Genomic DNA, 11,245 nt, shown 5'->3' with positions numbered 1-11,245 from the left:
GAACTGCTTGTCCCTGCTGAGCACTCAACACAAAATGATGGTTAGCGAAACTCCAGTATCTTCAGTATTTTTCCTTCCCCCAGGGACCTGAGCTTTGACTCACTTTCAGCGTGAGCCAGTGCACAACCAGACCAAAGGGTCCCTGGTCAAGAATGGTCTGGCCTCACAGTAGAACAATCTCTGATCCGCTGTCCCATCCGGGCACCCCGATTCTACATCACCGCACAGCGTTCTTTCTAGCCTGTTTGCTCCTCCCTGCAAAGGAAAAACCCTTTTCTGCTTAACTTGTGAGACATTTGCAAATGTCTGGTTAAAGCATTCTCTGGATTGCAACAGTCCCTCTCCCCTAAGCTTCCAGTATTTTAGACCTAATCAAATATCTACACACTTCTTCCCCAACAACCTTCTCTCTCTCTCAAACACACACACACACACACACACACACACACACACTTCATACATATTCTTCTTCAGAAAGACTCCAATATGGCTAAAATTTACATTTCTCTAATAAAAGAATAGGTATGGTGATAGAGCAAGTTATAAGATTACCCCGGAAAAGCACATTTTTCTTTATCTCTGAATTTCTACTTACCCTTGATGTTTTCCCAAATTGCCTGGCAATCTCCATCCCTTATTGAGATCTCTATTTTGCATAGCTGTGTCCTTCAGAACCCACTGGTAAAGCCAATCAGCTCGCCCCAGAGGAAAAACAAGCTTAGAAAACCCTTGTTATTGTTTCTTTCCCTTTTCATGATTTCCCACAAAAATGCTGGACTACCATATCTGACTAAATAAACTCTGAAGATTTTAAATAGAATAAATAATGCTTATTCTAAAATGGTATTGTTAGGGTATTTTTTTTCTTTTGGGAGAGGATCCATTCATGTCTTTTGAGTTAAAAATAGTATTTGTTTTTCTTAGCATTCATTACTAGACAGGGTCTATGTAGACTTTCACGGTTTAAGCCTTTTCAAATTAAATTTGAAGGACCACTATTCTTTCCTATCAGAGTAAAACACATTCTAAATCCTAATAAATCTATTTCTTTAATATGCCACTTGATGTATAATAGTGCAAACAAAAACACATAATGGGTTCCTCTTGAGAAAGAAAAATGTATTCACTCCTGATGAAAGATCTTTTGATAATTCACTCTTGGCTTCACCACTTGATTTATATCATCTTCCCACATTAATTTGTTTTTAATTTTTTTCCTGCCTTCTAAGGTTTTTCTCATTTCAGTGACATATACGTGACAGATAAGGTTGATGAACTACAGAAGATTCTAACTCAGATGAAAAGCTTAAATTATTCTGCACTCCCATAGAATCCATGCAAGAAACTGAGAAGTCAGGATTTCCAAGGGCTTGATCATAGCATTTTAGAAGCAAGTGATAATATCAACAACAACAAAAAAAAACCCCATTAAAACAGAGTGTATTTTTTTAGCCAACACTGAATGGCTCCCCGGAGTGTATTTTTTCCACGGCTTCAGTGGATTCAATTGTGTACTCTAAAAATGATGGCAAAACTATAGAAGGTCTATAAAATCCATTCTTTATTACAGATCTTAATTTCAAAGATATATTCCCACTCTGGACTTAATTTTAATTTGGGGAAAAGTAATAACTTAGTTAACTATCTTCAGGTAAGGAAGAAAGCAGAATAGATGATAATGGCTCAAGGTGAAACCCACTGTCTTTGACAATAATACCCAATCCCTTTACAGGGTATGGTCTATGCACCTTCATAGAGATGCTCCTCTACATCAGTCCTGTTCTGTGCTTCACGAGTCAAGTTAGATGCCACTTACTGTAGCATTTTTCTTTATTCTGTCTCAGTCACAGGAAATACATTTCAGTCATCTTTTCTCTTCCATGATCAGACTGCATGAGTGTATTTTATGTATCTCTTCAATAGTCCTTTGATTTCCACTATACCCTTTGCAATGTTGATTGATTTGAGGGTGTGACCCTAGCTAGGAGACGGGCATTCCAGCACCGGCTCCTAGGGTAAGAAAGCCTCATGATGTGTCGCTTTCCTCTTCTGTAAAGTGGAATTCTTGTGAAGATGAAAAAGGATGATATATTTAAAGCATCAAATGCTAGGGATTTATCTATTTGCCTGTTTGATTATTATTTACTTTGTTTCTAAATACTTTGCTTAATTGAAGGTGATGTGTTCCACTTACTTAAATTATTTCTTTTTTCCACAAAGCTCCTGTAAATATTGCACTTTTGCTATTAGTCTGAGTTGTGTTAGAAACATCTAACATAACTGACAGTGTACCCATAGGATGCTAAAAATGTCTGGTCCTGTTTTGGAGTAAGTTTGGCTCATAAAAATAGGCAAGCGGTGCTTTTTTTTTTTTTTTTTCTTTAAGAAACTTTTTTTTTTTCTTTATGCCTTCCTATAAATAGACTCCAAATTAACTTCATTCTATGACAATAATTTGAGAAAATAAATTCTTCAGGAATAGGTAGGAAATAGAATACTAGATAGTAAATTCCTTAGGAATAAATCAGCTTAGTTAATTTGCTACTTAACATCCCTGAGGGATCTATGCCTTCAGAGCCCTGGACTGGAGGCTTTGGGCTTATTTGCTTAAATTTAAGGATCTTTAAACTGCAACTCTAGCAAAGTATGACCAAGACTATTCTGTTACATGGAAAGCTTGGTTCTACCATGAACCTCTCTTTCAAGCAGAAATCACATGGTTGTTACAGCTTACAAGTGGGATATTTTATTCAATCAGTGACAATATGCAGTATCTCCAAAATATGTGCTTGTGGATGGCTTTGACCACTTAATTTTTATAATTCAATTGCCACATGGGCCCATGTTTTCTAAGCTATAACATGAGTACTTTAAGCGACAGCATTCCCTAGCAACCCGCCCACACTACTGACTTATTTAGATGTGTTCTATGGAATTGTGTGTGAGGAGCTTTGGTGAGAAGCGCCCCCCCCCCCGCCCTTTTTCTGTTACCAAGAACAGATATACTTCCCACTGATTAATGGCCTAATAATTACCACTTAGCAGTGTGAATTTTGGAAGAAACTATTTACAAATGCTGTTTTAGTTTTATGCATCCATGCTTTAACAGACTACTTCCATAAAAAGCACCCCCATGTTTTCCTAAAGAGTTATTTTTTAATCTGATCCAATATTTCTGTTTTAATTTGTTGCCTGATTATTTATGTTTTTGAAAGTAAGACTTTATATACATGTCCTGATTACCAGAATTCTTTTTCAGAGGAAAGTGTAATAATATAAACAAACTGACCAAGACAGAACACCATGGCTATCATAATGTTAGAAGCTATTCATATGTTTTTATTAATCCCCATAACAACCTTGCAAGCATATCTTCTACCTTATGGAACAAGAAATATGGCTTGGAGAGTATAACTTGCTCCAGTCATACAGTCAGTCATCAGCAACACTGGGATTCTCACCCTGTCACCCTAATTCCAAAGCCCGTTCTTGTTCTTCGCCCTTATATGTCCCAGCGTATAGCATATATGTGTTGTATGCAACACAGTTTCTCGCACACAAATTATTCGTTGAGAGATTGCTTGATAAAGCAATACAGATGTACATATATTAAGTCACTATATTACATTTTATATTTTTATAGTTTCATAAAAACAAATGCGAGTGGTCATACCCCTCACAGACAGGTCCTGAGAAAGTATTTATTTAGAATATTCACAAAACAAGAGGAGTTGCCAATATGAGTTTTTCTATTATCCCTTACACTCTGGCTGAAACAGAGATTACGCTTGGAAGAGACACCTCAGCTCTGACACAGTGGGGTTTTTTAACTGCTGTGATCACGGGTCTAACCCTTGTACTTGCAGCTCTGTGACATATTGGTCTAAGGCCTGACCTGTGGGGCGCCTGGGTGGCTCAGTCGGTTAAGCATCTGCCTTCAGCTCAGGTCATGATCCCAGGGTCCTGGCATGGAGCCCCGCATCGGGCTCCCTGCTCAGTGAGGAGTCTGCTTGTCTTTCTCCCCCTGCTCGTGTTCTCTCTCTTTCTCTCTCACTTGCTTACTCTCTCAAATAAATGAAACCTTAAAAATTAAATAAAGTAAAAAATACATAAATAAATAAGGCCTAGCCTGCCCCTTCAGCTGTCTCTCTTTGGGGAATACCTGCTCTTGCCTGACCCAGTCATGGACTGGAGCGTATCTGGGCTGCTACAGTTAATACAATCTGCTAGACAGGTCATCCGTGACTCCTTTAGCACTCTCCCAGCATTATTTGCCTTAAGCACCTGCCTGTACTTCAAGGTTTCGTGGAACTTTGCAAGAGACCAACATGCAGGAAATAGAGTTGACTAAGTTGCCTCTTCCCTTTTATGTATGTTACCATTATTGTTTGTATAATTTTATTTTATATGTGTGCACAAAAATTGCCACTGGTGCCATAGTTCCTTGATAGCATCTGTGTAATCCTTCATTGAGTCCAAGCCAACTTTTTTTCCTCTCCTTTGGGGAGAGTATATAAATGTTCAAGGGGGAAAAAATGATTCATGAATGAGAATAGCAAAGATAACGGTCACAATGATAAGACAGAATTAGTATAAGAACTACTTCTGCTTCACACTTTTCCTGCCAAACAAAGCCTGATTTGTTAAGGAGAGAAATAGAGTGGACAGTCACCTCCGTGGCATGGTGAGGGGCAGCAAGGAAACTTCCACGTTCCTCAAATATTCCCTTTTCCATTGACTACATTCTGAAAAATCTTGCACTAAAAGATTGTTCTGTTTAATTAAAGGCTTAAAGTGACAGTTCTCCTGGGAGGGCTTACACTGAGCAACTATCAATCCCTTTTGTGTGAATACATTTCTGAAGAGTTAATAAGTAAAGGAATTTAGAGGGGGGCCAGTGGCAAGGAGAGCGTCTATGAAGTTCCTGAATAATAGAACAGGATCGTGAGGGTATCCGCTCAAAAAGAAAATTAGCTGATGTCATGAAGGCCACATTTGTCTCTGCAACGTTTTTCTATGCCCACTGCTACCTTAATTTATGACTTATCAAGTGGCAGTTGCTTATTCTATTTTTAAGGTTTACATATATCCAACATCTGGATAATTGGAAATTCAGTTAGACACTCAATATATTTAAGTATCTGGAAATAAATGACTAATCAATCAACTACGCTTCTCTCGACCCTCTTTCCAGACGGAGAAAATCATAATCCTAAATGAAATTCCAGGATCACTTGAGCATTTTAGTTTAATCTACTTAACAAAAGAATAAACATGGAAATGATAAAATGAATAATTTTTCTCTAAACTGAGTATTATGGCTAAAATTATGGAGCCATTTCATTCAACTAAGATTACATATGATTTTAGTTCTACTGTATACCCCAGGGGACTATAAAGGCAGCATTTGAATTTATTTATATTCTATTGCTTTTCATTCAGCAGAGTCAATAACAAAAAATGATAGGGAGGTTGCATATATTGTGCTTTGAACAATTTGTTGCCTTTTCTTGGGCTACCTTCTCTCTATATTTTTAAAGACACAAGTGTATTATTTGCTTGGATGTAACAAAATCCAATCATAATTACCTGGCAGAACAAGGAGCAATCTTGACATATCTCAGGAAATCCAAGCATGAGGAATGCAGCCAGGCCCTGTAAGGGGCTAAAACTCAGTACTGAAACCAAGGCAATCAAGACAACCCAGAAATCCTGGCCGTTCCCTCCCTCTCTTTGGGTCTAAGTGGCTCTTTCATTTTGCTTTTATCTGGATGTTACTCTTCTGTAATTGCCCAACAAAGCTGCCTGGCAAATATGATCGTCACAGTCCTAATTTTATATGATTTACAGAGGCCAGCACCCCAAGCCAAGTAGAATCCGTTCCGACTTCACATTCTTGAGAAAGTGAATTTGGTTGGTTGAACCTGGGTCAAAGTCTGATGCATTTATAATTATATTTCATCAACATTACTTGAACCATTTTTGAGTCATCAAAAAGTTTTCTGGGTACCTATCTTCATCTGTCTAAATATTTTAAAGTACAAAAATATTTGAATTGGTACATGGTGTCACTCCTTGATATTCTATCCCAAGCTTCAAGTTGTCATTCTGATCATCCTAGGGCCATTGGTATTTGTTCATATTTATCAGTGTATATTGCTGTCTCCTCAAAATAAATAACTACCACATGAATTTTGAAAGTTATCTCTACAAGCTTGTTTGTCATAGCACTCAACCCACAAAGTTAAATCTCCATATTTGGGGGGGGTACCCATTTACTCCATTCCAATATTTTCACTTGTTTCCATCAAGTCTCTTCAGTGTTGAAAAAGGAACATTAAACACACACACACGCACACACACAGAGAGAGAAAACAAAAACTAAACAAAAAACCTTAACACAACATTCCTCTTTATAACATAAAATTTAGTCCAGTTATCACCACTTCGTGAAGAAGTCCCTTATAATGTTCCCTACACAGCCCCCTTGCACACCCAAAATCCTGTTCCCCACTCCCCTCACACATGAAACATGCCAGAGATTGCAATATTCATGTTTGTAACTGTTTAATTTTTCTCTATTTTTCAATTTAGGCAATGGGCTTAGAGGGACAGGAATTCTGTCTTGGTCAGTTTGTGTCCTCAGTACCTACTTATCACAGTGGTAAATGCATAGCAGGTGTAAGTAAGTCAATGATGATGTAGAAATAGCTAAGGGTTGCAAAGACGGATAAAGTGTTACGGTGCTTCATGATCAAATGGAGTTTGTTGTATTCTGAGTTCCAAATTTATCCAGAAATGGCTCGCTATTGACCTAGGACTTAACTTTTGTTATTCAGTTATCTTTTCACATGTTTTGAAAGACTTTCAAGAATAGAGTAATTTTTTATAGAGAACAGTACAAAAAATACCAGGTTTTTTTTGTTTTTGTTTTTTAAAGGTTTTATTTATTTATTTGACACAGAGAGAGAAAAAGAGAGCACAAGCAGAGGGAAGGACAGAGGGAGAGGGAGAAACAGGCCACCACTGAACAGGAAATCTGATGTGGGTTTCTCTCCTGGGACTCTGGGATCATGACCTGAGCTGAAGGCAGATGCTTAATAGACTGAGCCACCCAGGTGCCCCAGAACACCAGTTTTATAAGTTAGAATTGTGTGAAAATTTGTGTGACACCTGTGATAGTCACATGGCACATAGATCAATCTATTTTCATCTTTGGATTAAAGGGAAATGAGGGGTTAACTACATGGTTCCAAAAATATTAGCATAAAATCACATTGTTTTTGACCCAAGCTTCTTATGATAACCTATGTTATATTTTTAGGAATCACCTTATAATTTTCTTAAGTTATAATGACAAGTCAGAATACTTTAATGGAGAGTGAGCATAGAGAGAAAAGTGAAGTAGAATAGTGTCACATTTTTAAGTCACAAACTTAGCAATTAAATATATCACAGTCTACTTCAGCTTAACAGTTTCTTTCTGCCTTTTTCAGTATCTTTGTGGTACCTATCCAGATTTGCAGGCTTTGTCTCCATCTCCCCTATTTTGCTCTTTTCTCTGAATGACATTTAAGCACCTTGAGAACAGACATAAGGTTATGTTATCCTTATCCTTATCTGTTGGCTTCTGGGTCACTCCAGTTGAGATGTGGATCGTCTTGCCTGGTTTCCAGATTTGGTTTCTGTCTTTGTTGTATCTTCTGTGAAGTGTCTTAATGTCATCTCTCTCTGCACAAGAAAATTCTTGGAATGCTGACCACCTCCTTCTTTTTTTTTTTTTTTAAGATTTTATTTATTTAGTTGAGACAGAAAGAGCGCGTGTGAGCACGCACAAGTAGAGGGGAGGGGCAGCGGGACAGGGAGGAGCAGATCCCCACCTAGCAGGAGCAGGGAGCCTGACACAGGCCTTGTTGCAGGGCTCCATGTGGGGATCGATCCCAGGACCCTGAGGTCATGACCAGAGCTGCAGGCAGATGCTTAACCAACCAAGCCTCCCAGGAGCCCCTGGCCATCTCCTTCTGTTATCCAGGACAAACACCTCAGTTAATCCTAACAGAAATCCTAGCAAAGATTTCTGGTAGTATGATATGAAAGTCTCTGACTTTGGGCTATCCATCACACAACGACTGAGATGTCACACCTAAACCTCTAGATTTCTTTCCCGCTTTTCCCAGACTGTGGAGAATGAAGATGTCCCCATTTCATGACCCAATCATTGCCTAACTATGATACACCACCATACTACATTGTGTTGTCAGGCTGCTTCTTCAAAGAGCTTTGAAATTTTGTAAAATTGTAAAAATGAGGAATAAATCCTCACCTTTAATATTGATATTTCTAACAATCTATCCTAGAATTGTGATCCCAAGGCTGATGGGGTTTTTGTGTCAAAGGACTACCTTTCACTTTCCCCACGTCTCCTTCCCACCAAAACCAGAAGAACACTTTTTGGAAGAGTATCACTTCACATTATGCTATCCGCTGAATTGTGTCCACCCAAAACTCATCTGTTGAAGCCCTATCCCAATGTGGATGGTATTTGGAGATGAGACCTTTGAGAAGTAATTAGGTTCACGGGCGCCTGGGTGGCTCAGTGGGTTAAGCCTCTGCCTTCGGCTCAGGTCATGATCTCAGGGTCCTGGGATCGAGTCCCACATGGGGCTCTCTGCTCAGCAGGGAGCCTGCTCCCTGCCCCCTGCCCCGTCTGCCTCTCTGTCTACTTGTGGTCTCTCTCTCTGTCAAATAAATAAATAAAATCTTTAAAAAACAAAACAAAACAAAAAAGAAAGGTAATTAGGTTCAGATGAGGTCATGAAAGAGGCCTCAGGATGGGATTAGTGTCTTCATAAAAAGAAGCATCAGATGAGAGCTTCCTTTCTGTCTCTCTCCGCCATGGGAGGACACAGCAAGAAGGTGCTGGCGGAATGCAGGAAGAAATCACTCACCACCAGAACCTGATCCTGCTACCACCCTGATCTCTTCTAGCCTCTAGAATTGTAAAAAAATTAAATAAATACATTTTTGTTATTTAAGCCATCTAGTCTGTGGTATTTTATTACGGTAGCCAAAACTAAGAGACATTATCTCTTCTTCTTCCTACTGCATGGCTTAATCTTAAAAATAAGGATTGTTGTGGGACCAAATGCAATTTACCAAGAAGGGAACATACACTAGGGGTAGTATAATGTATTATTGCTCTTATGGATGAAAGAACACAAAGAAGACCTCAAATTCAGACTAAATAATGAAAAATTAAGTATATATTATTTTTCAAACTCCAGGTTACAACCCATTAATGGACTGTGAAAACAATAAAGGAGGTCACAATTAACCCTTCTGTTAATGATTTAGAATAGAACAAAATAGTATAGAAAACATGAGAACATTGCTGTGTGGAAATTTTTATTTTTTAGTTGTATGCATGGGCCTGTTTGCATCATGTATGTATACCAGTTAATAATATAACATGCACTTCTTCCTGAGACATGAACTATTATAGCCATACCCAACATGCTCAAAGAGATGCTGATGTCAGCAAATCCTCTCATTCTAAGTCTCCATGGCCTTTAACCAGGAAGCATTGGCAACTATGCCTTCTGAAAGGGACATTCAGTCTTGGAGACCCATTCGGGATTCTGTCCTCCCTGTCTGTTCCCTGTACTTCAGATATGTGGAGGCCGAGAAAAATTAAGGCCATCCCACCTCAGGTTTAGCCTTAGCATAAGTACAGCCATCTTAGCTCCAGCAGCCATCTCAGACTCCTGTGCCCAAGGGCTGAAGTTTCCCCTACTTTATTTTAGTTCTAAGGACCCCCACCCTGCTTTAGTAACAGGAACCCATAAATACCCCTGCCTTAACTAAGCTCGGGGTCCAAGTCCCTACTGCACTGTGTCGGGTATACTTGGGCCCAAGCTTAAACTTGTTGAATAAACCCTCGTGTGATTGCATCGGTGTTGGCTCCTTGGTGATGTCTCGGACGCGAAAACTTGGGTATAACAATATGCACATTGAATTTATCTCATCGGGTTTCAAAAATTGGTGGTGAAACCCCACAACTTTTTTTTTTTTAAGTCCTTTGGTATTTTATTTTATAGATGTCCTTCAATTTTTCCCACCCTCCTCCCAACCTAGTTCTGACCCCTTTACTTTCCACTGTATATGGTTTAACATCTCTGAGTGTCATTTTCTTTATTTGGAAACTAAGAGAGTTGGACTTGCTTTTATTTAATGTCTATTCTATCCATAAAACTCTCTCTCTCTATTTTTTTTTTTTTTTTTTTTTTTTTTGCTTTTATAGTAGAGTAACTGCAATCTATGACAGTGTTTCTCAACCTGGGATTCATGACCAGCCTCTAAGGGTCTGAGGATATATTCTCAAGGATTGGGAAGCTTTAAAATTTGTCGCCATACATTTTTTTGTTTGCTTGTGTTCACAGCCTTGGGAACTCAGACACAATTTTCTGGATGAGTGGCTTATGCAAGGGCTCTGGATCTTCACGTTGTTTAGCATAAATGAGAGTACCTTGTACTGTACGGAGGCATACAGAATCAGGGTATAAGCAGAATATATACAGAAACAGCCTTGTAAGCCAAGTTTAGGATACATACTTTATCCTAAGACCAGTATGTATATGTGTGGAGGGGGGTGGGTCATGAGGGTGTTTATGGTAGCAGACAATAGACAGAGTTCATTAAAAGGGAGAGATGAAAGGTTTTGTTTTAGAAACACTGCCAAGGGAGAGGGCAGGTTGAAGGTGACAAAATCCTGGGTCTAGTCAGGGAGGCTTTAATGATAGCAAAGTGAGAAATAGTATTTACCTGCACTAGGGCATGAATAGAGAGTGGAGGAGCAGAGATGTGGAAAAATTAGAGAGATATGTTCTAGACAGATTCATCAGAACTTGATATTGGATGAGATTTGGGGATTAAGGGAGAGGGATGTGGAGGATGACGTTGGCATCTGCTTTGTGCAATTGGGAAGGTGATGAAAAGTCCATCTTCTGAGAGCATTAGAAAATAGTGAAGCGGGAGGTAGGGAGAAATTAGACAAAATTGTTCATGTAGAAAGTGGGAGAGAAAGCTACCCACACATATCCTAATACTATCATGCAGTCCAGACAGCTCATTTGTACGTGCTTTCCCCAGCAATGTTCAACAGCTAGCAGAGGCTAGGTAGTTATTAATCCAGAAGTGGGGAGATTGCAAAAGATAGACATAAGTTTGGGTGGCATTCTAGAGACAT

Source organism: Martes martes, assembly GCF_963455335.1.
Source record: "Martes martes genome assembly, chromosome: 1".
NCBI lineage: Eukaryota > Metazoa > Chordata > Mammalia > Carnivora > Mustelidae > Martes > Martes martes.
Note: the sequence above shows the minus strand (reverse complement) of the source record.